Source organism: Lepus europaeus, chromosome 6, assembly GCF_033115175.1.
Source record: "Lepus europaeus isolate LE1 chromosome 6, mLepTim1.pri, whole genome shotgun sequence".
Lineage (NCBI taxonomy): Eukaryota > Metazoa > Chordata > Mammalia > Lagomorpha > Leporidae > Lepus > Lepus europaeus.
In genome coordinates, this window is record NC_084832.1 from 81189380 (window position 1) to 81201386 (window position 12007).

Sequence of the window (12007 nt, forward strand, 5' to 3'; positions counted from 1 at the left end):
CAGAAACATCCAGTTGTCTTGGTACAAAGCTGCATATCAGATCTGGGTCCAGCCTCTTTTTTTTTGTTTTTTATGTCTTAATTTTCATTTTAGGGGCCAGCGCCACGGCCCAGTTGGTTAATCCTTTGCCTGTGGTGCCGGCATTCCATATGGGTGTCAGGTTCTACTCCCGGTCGCTCCTCTTCCAATCCAGCTCTCTGCTGTGGCCTGGGAGGGCAGTGGAGAATGGCCCAAGTGCTTGGGCCCCTGCATCCACATGGGAGACCATGAAGAAGCACCTGACTTCTGGGTTCGGATCTGCACAGCCCGGGCCATGGTGGCCATTTGGGGAGTAAACCAATGGAAGGAAAACCTTTCTCTCTGTCTCTCTCTCTCACTGTCTATAACTCTACCTGTCAAATAAAAAATTTTCATTTTGATTTATTACATTTATTATGAAATATTTTGGCTTCGTGCTAGATTATGGAATTCTGGTAAATGGATAAATGTTCTATCTGTAATCACAAAGTTTTACCTTTTGGCATTCTAGATTTGTCTGATTATTTTGTTTTCTGGCACCCGATTTAACTTTTAATTTATGAAATATTCCCATAATTTTTCTGGTTTTAAATGTGTTTTTTTAATTTTTTTGTTTATTTATTGTGTAAAAACCAACAAATTTTCTATATTGCCCTTATGAAAGAGATAAAAAAAGCATCAAATTGGAGTTAAATGATTTGAAAACTACTGAAAACTCAAATTTTATGATCCACATTTTTGGAAAATAAGAAAGTTAAGCCTTTTTCAACTCAAAGGATTTCAAATTTTTCCTTTATGAGTTTTACTGTAGTCTCTTGTAAAATTCACGCATTGTTCCTAAAGCCATTTGACCGGTTTTTGCTGGAAGATATCAGAAAATTCCTGTTCTCTTGGTATAAAGCTCCATATCGGATATGGATCCAGCATATTTGTTTCTTTTTGTGTTTTTTATGTCTTAATTTTTAATTTGGTTTATTAATTTTGTTATTGTTTTACGTTTTATCTTCATGCTAGTTTAAAGAATTCTGGTAATTAGATAAATGTTCTTTCTTTAATCAGGGTCCAGGAATTTTAACTTCTGGCATTTTAGGTTTGTCTGATTGTTTGGCTTGCAGCACCTGATCTTCCTTTGTATAAGAGCTATTCCCAATACTATTTCTGGTTGTAAATGAATTTAAAAATTTTTTTGTTTATTTATTTTTTTCTCAAAAACCAAAACACACTACATCGTCGCTCATGATAAAAAAGCTAAAAAACTTGAGGGGGCGGAGCCAAGATGGCAGATAGTGAGGACGTGTGCCATAGTTTGGGAAAATAAATTTCATAAAAGTGGAATTACTGTAGCCTCAGGAAAAGACTCAAGAAAAAAATTGCAGAGGAAACACTTCCGGATCTAGTGGATGTGACACAGAGGACCTACAGGGAGCCCACCGCATGGAAACACAACCGTGGGAGACAAGCCACAGAATCTCGCAAGCGTGGGAACGAACAGAAGGTAAGACAAAGACGTCAGAAACCTGAGACATTGGGGGGGAAGAGCAGAGGCCTCTCTCTTCACTCACCGAGCAAAACAAAGAGCAGGCGCCATTTTACATATGTAAAGTGCCGCCAACAAGTTCACAAACTCAGTAGCTTTGGAACTTTGGTGAAATTGAGAACACATTGAGGGCTGCATAAACTCTTTGTGTGATCCCAGGGGTAGATCAAACGAATACTCACAGAGGCCAGATTTCAACTACCCTCAATTCCACTCACCTGTGCCGAATTACTTCCCAACTGAGTCAAAAAAAAAAAAAAAAAAGAGAGAGAGAGAGAGAGAGCGCGCTATCCAGCAAGGAGCAAGGGAGAGAACAATCTGGGTGAGTCGCTTTTTGCACAGCCTTAAACCTGAAGAATCAAGCAGAGCTCTCTGGCCACACCCATCAGAGCCTCTAAGGATCCATCAAAGCAGACAGCCCACTTAGAGGCATAGTATAACGAGAAAAAAACACCACAGCCAAAAAAAAACACCATAAATTATCCCAAACATGCCAAACAACAAACGAAGAAACTGAGGTAACAAGAGAAAGGCAGACACTATGATGCACCCAACTGAACAAGACACCCCAATCCAAGATTATGAAGATGAAGAGATAGAGGAAATGCAAGAAGCGGATCTCAAAAAATTGATAAGAACATTAAGAAGTTCTCAAAAACAAATTCTCGAACTACAGAAATCCTTAATGGACAAGATAGAAAATCTCTCTCATGAAAATGAAATATTAGGAGGAATCAAAATGAAATGAAACAACTAGTAGAACATGAAACTGTGATAGTGAAAAAAACCACAATGAAATGTAGAATTCAATAGATCAAATGACAAACACATTAGAGAGCCTTAAAAACAGAATGGGTGAAGCAGAAGAGAGAATATCAGACTTAGAAGACAGAGAACATAAAGGAAACAGGCAAACCAAAGAAAAGAAGAAGAAATCAATAATCTAAAAAATACTGTCAGGAATCTACAGGATACTATTAAAAAACCCAACATTCAGGTTCTAGGAGTTCCTGAAGGCATGGAGAGGGAAAAAGGATTAGAAGGCCTTTTTAGTGAGATACTAGCAGAAAATTTCCCAGGTTTGGAGAAAGACAGAGACATCCTAGTACAGGAAGCTCAGAGAACCCCTAATAAACATGACCACAAGAGATCCTCACCACGACACGTCGTAATCAAACTCACCACAGTGAAACATAAAGAAAAGATCCTAAAATGTGCAAGAGAGAAACACCAGATTACTCTCAGAGGATCTCCAATTAGACTCACAGCTGACTTCTCTTCAGAAACCCTACAAGAGAGGAGAGAATGGAGAGATATAGCCCAGGTACTAAGAGAGAAAAACTGCCAGCCCAGAATATTATATCCTGCAAAGCTCTCATTTGTGAATGAAGGTGAAATAAGGACCTTTCACAGCAAACAGAAATTGAAAGAATTTGTCGCCACTCGTCAAGCCCTGCAAAAGAAGCTTATAGATGTGTACCTACAGAAACACAGAAACACGGTCACCAATATGAAAGAAGGTAAAGGAAGGAAACCTCACAGCAAAAGATCACAGGAATCTCAAACCAGATATTAGAAAATATCTTTGGCAAATGGCAGGGCAAATTTATTCCTTCTCAATAGTCAAATTGAATGTTAATGGCTTGAACTGTCCAGTTAAAAGACATCGATTGGCTGATTGGGTTAAGGAACAAAACCCATCTTTTTGCTGCTTACAAGAAACTCATCTTTCCAACAATGATCCATACAGGCTGAAAGTGAAAGGCTGGAAATAGATATACCATGCTAACAGAAATGAAAAGAGAGCGGGCGTAGCCATCTTAATATCGGACAACATAAACTTTACCACAAAAACTGTTAGGAGAGACAAAGAGGGGCACTAGATAATGATTAAGGGATCCATTCAACAGGAAGATATAACGATTATCAATGTATATGCACCTAATTACAGGGCACCAGCTTATTTAAAAGATTTCTTAAGGGACTTAAAGGGAGACTTAGACTCCAATACAATAGTACTGGGGGACTTCAATACTCCACTCTCAGAGATAGACAGATCAACAGGACAGAAGATCAACAAGGAGACAGTAGATTTAAATGACATTATAGCCCAAATGGATCTAACAGATATCTACAGAACATTTCATCCTACATCTTAGACTTCACATTCTTCTCAGCAGTACATGGAACCTTCTCTAGGATTGACCACATACTAGGCCATAGAGCAAGTCTCAGCAAATTCAAAAGAATTAGAATCATACCATGCAGCTTCTCAGACCACAAAGGAATGAAATTGGAAATTAGCAACTCGGGAATCCCTAGAGCACGTGCAAACACATGGAGATTGAACAACATGCTCCTGAATGAACAATGGGTCATAGAAGAAATTAAAAGAGAAATCAAAATTTTCTGGAAGTAAATGAGGATAAAAGCACAACATACCAAAACCTATGGGATACAACAAAAGCAGTGTTAAGAGGAAAGTTTATATCAATAGGTGCCTACATCAAAAAATTGGAAAGGCACCAAATAGATGAGCTTTCAAGTCATCTCAAGGATCTAGAAAATCTGCAGCAAACCAAACCCAAACCCAGTAGGAGAAGAGAAATAATCAAAATCAAAGAAGAAATCAACAGGATTGAATCCAAAAAAAATTACAAAAATCAGCCAAACGAGGAGCTGGTTTTTTGAAAAAATAAACAAAATTGACACCCCATTGGCCCAACTCACTAAAAAAAGAAGAGAAAAGACCCAAATCAATAGGATCAGAGATGAAAATGGAAACGTAACAACAGACACCACAGAAATAAAAAGAATCATCAGAAATTACTACAAGGACTTGTATGCCAACAAACAGGGAAATCTATCAGAAATGGACAGATTCTTGGACACATACAACCTCCCTAAATTGAGCCAGGAAGACATAGAAAACCTAAACAGACCCATAACTGAGACAGAAATTGAAACAGTAATAAATGCCCTCCCAACAAAGAAAAGCCCAGGGCCAGATGGATTCACTGCTGAGTTCTACCAGACATTTAGAGAAGAACTAACTCCAATTCTACTCAAACTATTCAAAACAATCGAAAAAGAGGGAATCCTCCCAAATTCTTTCTATGAAGCCAGCATCACCTTAATTCCTAAGCCAGAAAATGATGCAGCATTGAAAGAGAATTACAGACCAATATCCCTGATGAACATAGATGCAAAAATACTCAATAAAATTCTGGCCAATAGAATGCAACAACACATCAGAAAGATCATCCACTCAGACCAAGTGGGATTTATCCCTGGTATGCAGGGATGGTTCAACATTCGCAAAACAATCAACGTGGTACACTACATTAGCAGACTGCAGAAGAAAAACCATATGATTCTCTCAATAGACACAGAGAAAGCATTTGATAAAATAAAACACCCTTTCTTTCTTTTTTTTTACAGGCAGAGTGGACAGTGAGAGAGAGACAGAGAGAAAGGTCTTCCTTTTTGCCGTTGGTTCACCCTCCTATTGCCACCGCGGCTGGCGCGCTGCGGCCGGCGCACCGCGCTGATCCGATGGCAGGAGCCAGGTGCTTCTCCTGGTCTCCCATGGGGTGCAGGGCCCAAGGACTTGGGCCATCCTCCACTGCACTCCCTGGCCACAGCAGAGAGCTGGCCTGGAAGAGGGGCAACTGGGACAGGATCGGTGCCCCGACCGGGACTAGAACCCGGTGTGCCGGTGCCGCAAGGCGGAGGATTAGCCTAGTGAGCCGCGGCGCTGGCCAAAATACAACACCCTTTCGTGATGAAAACTCTAAGCAACCTGGGTATGGAAGGAACATTCCTCAATACAATCAAAGCAATATATGAAAAACCCATGGCCAACATGCTATTGAATGGGGAAAAGTTGGAAGCATTTCCACTGAGATCTGGTACCAGACAGGGATGCCCACTCTCACCACTGCTATTCAATATAGTTCTGGAAGTCTTAGCCAGATCTATTAGACAAGAAAAAGAAATTAAAGGGATACAAATTGGGAAGGAAGAACTCAAACTATCCCTCTTTGCAGATGATATCATTCTTTATTTAGGGACCCAAAGAACTCTACTAAGAGACTACTGGAACTCATCGAAGACTTGGCAAAGTAGCATGATATAAAATCAATGCACAAAAATCAACAGCCTTTGTATACACAGGCAATGCCAGGCTGAGGAAGAACTTCTAAGATCAATCCCATTCACAATAGCTACAAAAACAATCCAATACCTTGGAATAAACGTAACCAAGGACGTTAAAGATCTCTACGATGAAAACTACAAAACCTTAAAGAAAGAAATAGAAGAGGATACCATAAAAAGGAAAAATCTTCCATGCTCATGGATTGGAGGAATCAATATCATCAAAATGTCTATTCTCCCAAAAGCAATTTATACATTCAATGCAATACCAATCAAGATACCGAAGACCTTCTTCTAAGATCTGGAAAAAACGATGCTGAAATTCATATGGAGACACAGAAGACCTCGAATAGCCAAAGCAATCTTGTACAACAAAAACAAAGCCGGAGGCATCACAATACCAGATTTCAGGACATACTACAGGGCAGTTGTTATCAAAACAGCATGGTACTGGTACAGAAACAGATGGATAGACCCATGGAACAGAATAGAAACATCAGAAATCAATCCAAACATCTACAGCCAACTTATATTTGACCAAAGATCCAAATCTAATCCCTGGAATAAGGACAGCCTATTCAATAAATGGTGCTGGGAAAATTGGATTTCCACGTGCAGAATCATGAAGCAAGACCCCTACCTTTCACCTTACACAAAAATTCACTCAACATGGATTAAAGACGTAAATCTATGACCTGAAACCATCAAATTAGTAGAGAGCATTGGAGAAACCCTGCATGATATAGGTACAGGTAAAGACGTCTTGGAATAGACCCCAGGAGCACAGGCAGTCAAAACCAAAATTAACATTTGGGATTGCATCAAATTGAGAAGTTTCTGTACTTCAAAGAAACATCAGGAAAGTGAATAGGCAACCAACTTAATGGGAAAAAATATTTGCAAACTATACTACAGATAAAGGGTTGATAACCAGAATCTACAAAGAAATCAAGTAAATCCACAACAACAGAAAAAACAACCCACTTAAGAGATGGGCCAAGGACCTCAATAGACATTTTTCGAAAGAGGAAATCCAAATGGCCAACAGACACATGAAAAAATGTTCAAGATCACTGGCAATCAGAGAAATGGAAATCAAAACCACAATGAGGTTTCACCTCACCCCAGTGAGAATGGCTCACATTCAGAAATCTACCAACAATAGATGCTGGAGAGGATGTGGGGGAAAAGGGACACTAACCCACTGTTGGTGGGAATGCAAACTGGTTAAGCCACTATGGAAGTCTGTCTGGAGATTCCTCAGAAACCTGAACAAAACCCTACCATACAACCCAGCCATCCCACTCCTTGGAATTTACCCAAAGGAAATTAATTTGGCTAATAAAAAAGGCATCTGCACATTAATGTTTATTGCAGCTCAATTCACAATAGCTAAGACCTGGAACCAACCCAAATGCCCATCAACAGTAGACTGGATAAAGAAATTATGGGACATGTACTCCATAGAATACTATACAGCAGTAAGGAACAATGAAACCCAGTCATTTGCAACAAGATGGAGGAATCTGGAAAACATCATGCTGAGTGAATTAAGGCAGTCCCAAAGAGACAAATATCATTTGTTTTCCCTGATCGGCGACAACTGAGCACCAAAGGGGAAACCTGTTAAGTGAAATGGACACTATAAGAAACGATGACCTGATCAGCTCTTGTCCTGACTCTAGATGTACACTGTAATACTTTATCCTTTTTAGTATTTGTTGTTGTTGTTGTTCTAGTACTAGTGGTTGAACTCTGTAATCGGCACACGGTTATTCTTGGGTGTTTAAATTTTAACTGAAAGGTGATCCCTGTTAAATTTGAGTGGAAAAAGAGAGGGAGGAGATGTACAATTTGGGACACGCTCAATCAGACTTGCCCCAAATGATGGAGTTAGAAATGTGCCAGGGGATTCCAATACAATCTCATCAAGGTGGCATGTACCAATGCCATCTCACTAGTCCAAGTGATCAATTTCAGCTCACATTCGATGGCTCTGATAGGTCTAAGAGTCAAAGGGATCACACAAACAAGACAAGTGTCTGCTAATACTAACTGATAGAATCAAAAAGGGAGAGAAGGATCCAACATGGGAAGCGGGATACACAGCAGACTCATAGAATGGCAGATGTCCTAAACAACACTCTGGCCTCAGAATCAGCCCTTAAGGTGTTCGGATCTGGCTGAAGAGCCCATGAGAGTATTGTAGGCATGGAAAGCTAAGACACTGTGGAAAAGAAAAAAAGAAGAAGACCTAAATGAAAGATCTCTGTGAGTGAGATCCCAGTGGAAAGAACGGGGCCATCAAAGAAGGAAGTACCTTTCTCTGAAGGGAGGAGAGAACTTCTACTTTGACTATGACCATATCGGGATAAGATCAAAGTCAGCGAACTCTAAAGGCTTCCATAGCCCTGACAACTCATGACTAGAGCCTAGGGAGATTACTGACGCCATGAACAGGAGTGTCAAATTGTTAAGTCAGCAGTAGGAGTCACTGTGTACTTACATTCCATGTGGGATCTGTCCTTAATGTGTTGTCTAATGTGCAGTGATGCTATAACTAGTACTGAAACAGTATTTTTACACTTTGTGTTTCTGCTTGGGTACAAATTTTTGAGATCTTTACTAGTTATATACTAAATCGATCTTCTGTATATGAAGATAATTGGAAATGAAAAAAAAAACCTGGTGTTAAATTGGAAATGGCATAGAAAATTAATTAATTTTTTTAAAAAAATATGTAGGATCTCTGTCTTTAATGTGCTGTACACTGTTATTTAATGCTATAACTAGTACTCCAACAGTATTTTTTTTTCACTTTGTGTTGCTATATGGGTGCAAACTGTTGAAATCGTTACCTAATATATACTAAACTGATCTCCTGTATATAAAGAGAATAGAAAATGAATCATGATGTGATTGGAAGGGGAGAGGGAGCGGGAAAGGCGAAGGTTGTGGGTGGGAGGGAAATTTTGGGAGGGGGAAGCCATTGTAACCCATAAGCTGTACTTTGGAAATTTATATTCATTAAATAAAAGTTTAATTTAAAAAAAAAAGAAAATATACACACACACACACACACAAAGAAATCAAGAAAATCCACAACAACAGAACAAACAACCCACTTAAGAGATGGGCCAAGGACCTCAGTGGATATTTTTCGAAAGAGGAAATCCGAATGGCCAACAGACACATGAAAAATGTTCAAGATCACTAGCAATCAGAGAAATGGAAATCAAAACCACAATGAGGTTTCACCTCACCCCGGTGAGAATGGCTCACATTCAGAAATCTACCAACAATACTACAGTCAAAGACTTCTTGTAAAAGACCGCAGGAGCACAGGCAGTCAAAAACAAAATTAACATTTGGTATTGCATCAAGTCGAGAAGTTTCTGTACTTCAAAATATACAGTCAGGAAAGTGAAGAGGCAACCGACAGAATGGGAAAAAATATTTGCAAACTATATTACAGATAAAGGGTTGATAACCAAAATCTACAAAGAAATCAAGTAAATCCACAACAACAGAAAAAACAACCCACTTAAGAGATGGGCCAAGGACCTCAAGAGACATTTTTCGAAAGAGGAAACACAAATGGCCAACAGACACATGAAAAAATGTTCAAGATCACTAGCAATCAGAGAAATGGAAATCAAAACCACAATGAGGTTTCACCTCACCCCGGTGTGAATGGCTCACATTCAGAAATCTACCAACAATCGATGCTGGAGAGGATGTGGGGGAAAAGGGACACTAACCCACTGTTGGTGGGAATGCAAACTGGTTAAGCCACTATGGAAGTCAGTCTGGAGATTCCTCAGAAACCTGAACAAAACCCTACCATACAACCCAGCCATCCCACTCCTTGGAATTTACCCAAAGGAAATTAATTTGGCTAATAAAAAAGGCATCTGCACATTAATGTTTATTGCAGCTCAATTCACAATAGCTAAGACCTGGAACCAACCCAAATGCCCATCAACAGTAGACTGGATAAAGAAATTATGGGACATGTACTCCATAGAATACTATACAGCAGTAAGGAACAATGAAACCCAGTCATTTGCAACAAGATGGAGGAATCTGGAAAACATCATGCTGAGTGAATTAAGGCAGTCCCAAAGAGACAAATATCATTTGTTTTCCCTGATCGGCGACAACTGAGCACCAAAGGGGAAACCTGTTGAAGTGAAATGGACACTATAAGAAACGATGACCTGATCAGCTCTTGTCCTGACTCTAGATGTACACTGTAATACTTTATCCTTTTTAGTATTTGTTGTTGTTGTTGTTCTAGTACTAGTGGTTGAACTCTGTAATCGGCACACGGTTATTCTTGGGTGTTTAAATTTTAACTGAAAGGTGATCCCTGTTAAATTTAAGAGTGGAAAAAGAGAGGGAGGAGATGTACAATTTGGGACACGCTCAATCAGACTTGCCCCAAATGATGGAGTTAGAAATGTGCCAGGGGATTCCAATACAATCTCATCAAGGTGGCATGTACCAATGCCATCTCACTAGTCCAAGTGATGGATTTCAGCTCACAATTGTTGGCTCTGATAGGTCTAAGAGTCAAAGGGATCACACAAACAAGACAAGTGTCTGCTAACACTAACTGATAGAATCAAAAAGGGAGAGAAGGATCCAACATGGGAAGCGGGATACACAGCAGACTCATAGAATGGCAGACATCCTAAACAACACTCTGGCCTCAGAATCAGCCCTTAAGGTGTTCGGATCTGGCTGAAGAGCCCATGAGAGTATTGTAGGCATGGAAAGCCAAGATACCATGGAAAAGAAAGAAAGAAGAAGACCTAAATGAAAGATCTCAGCAAGTGTGATCCCAGTGGAAAGAACGGGGCCATCAAAGAAGGAGGTACCTTTCTCTGAAGGGAGGAGAGAACTTCCACTTTGACTATGACCCTAGTGGAATAAGATCAAAGTCAGCGAACTCTAAAGGCTTCCATAGCCCTGACAACTCATGTCTAGAGCCTAGGGAGATTACTGACGCCATGAACAGGAGTGTCAAATTGTTAAGTCAGCAGTAGGAGTCACTGTGTACTTACATCCCATGTGGGATCTGTCCTTAATGTGTTGTCTAATGTGCAGTGACGCTATGACTGGTACTGAAACAGTATTTTTGCACTTTGTGTTTTGTATGGGTGCAAACTGTTGAGATCTTTACTAATTATGTGCTGAATCGATCTTCTGTATATAAAGATAATTGAAAATAAAAAAAAAACCTGGTGTTAAATTGGAAATGGCATAGAAAATTAATTAATTTTTAAAAAAAATATGTAGGATCTCTGTCTTTAATGTGCTGTACACTGTTATTTAGTGCTATAACTAGTACTCCAACAGTATTTTTTTTTTCACTTTGTGTTGCTATATGGGTGCAAACTGTTGAAATCGTTACCTAATATATACTAAACTTATCTTCTGTATATGAAGAGAATTGAAAATCAATCATGATTTTATTGGAAGGGGAGAGGGAGCGGGGGCGGGGGCGGGTTGTGGGTGGGAGGGTAGTTTTGGGCGGTGGGAAGCCATTGTAACCCATGGGCTGTGCTTTGGAATTTTATATTCATTAATTAAAAGTTTCATTAAAAAAAAAGCTAAAGAATTCAACAAATTGGAGTTTAATGACTTGAAACTTATAGGAAACTTGACTTTATGTTCCATTTTCAGGTAAATGTGAAATTTAATACTTTTTAAATGAGAAGGATTTAGTTTCTCCTAAATGAGTTTGACTGGTTTCTTAAAAAAATCACTCAGAATCATAAAGTCAATAGGCTAGTTTTTGCAGGAACTTACAAGAAAATATCCGGTTATTTGGTAGAAAGATCCATTTTAATTCTGCATCTAAAGTATTTGTTTTTATGTCTTAATTTTAACTTTTTTATTCATTTATTATATTACATTTTGGCTTCATAGTAGATTATAGATTATGCTAATTTAAAAATAGTTCTTTAATTTTCAAAGTACAGAAATTTTACCTTTTTTTTTAAACTTTTATTTAATGAATATAAATTTCCAAAGTATAGCTTATGGGTTACAATGGCTTCTCCCCTCCCACAACCTCCCTCCCACCCGCAACCCTCCCCCCTCCCGCTCCCTTTCCCCTTCCATTCATGTAAAGATTCATTTTCAATTCTCTTTGTATACAGAAGATCAATTTAGTATATATTAGGTAAAGATTTCAACATTTTGCCCATATAGCAATATCAAGTGAAAAAACTACCATTGGATTACTAATTATAGCATTAAATAGCAATGTACAGCACATTAAAG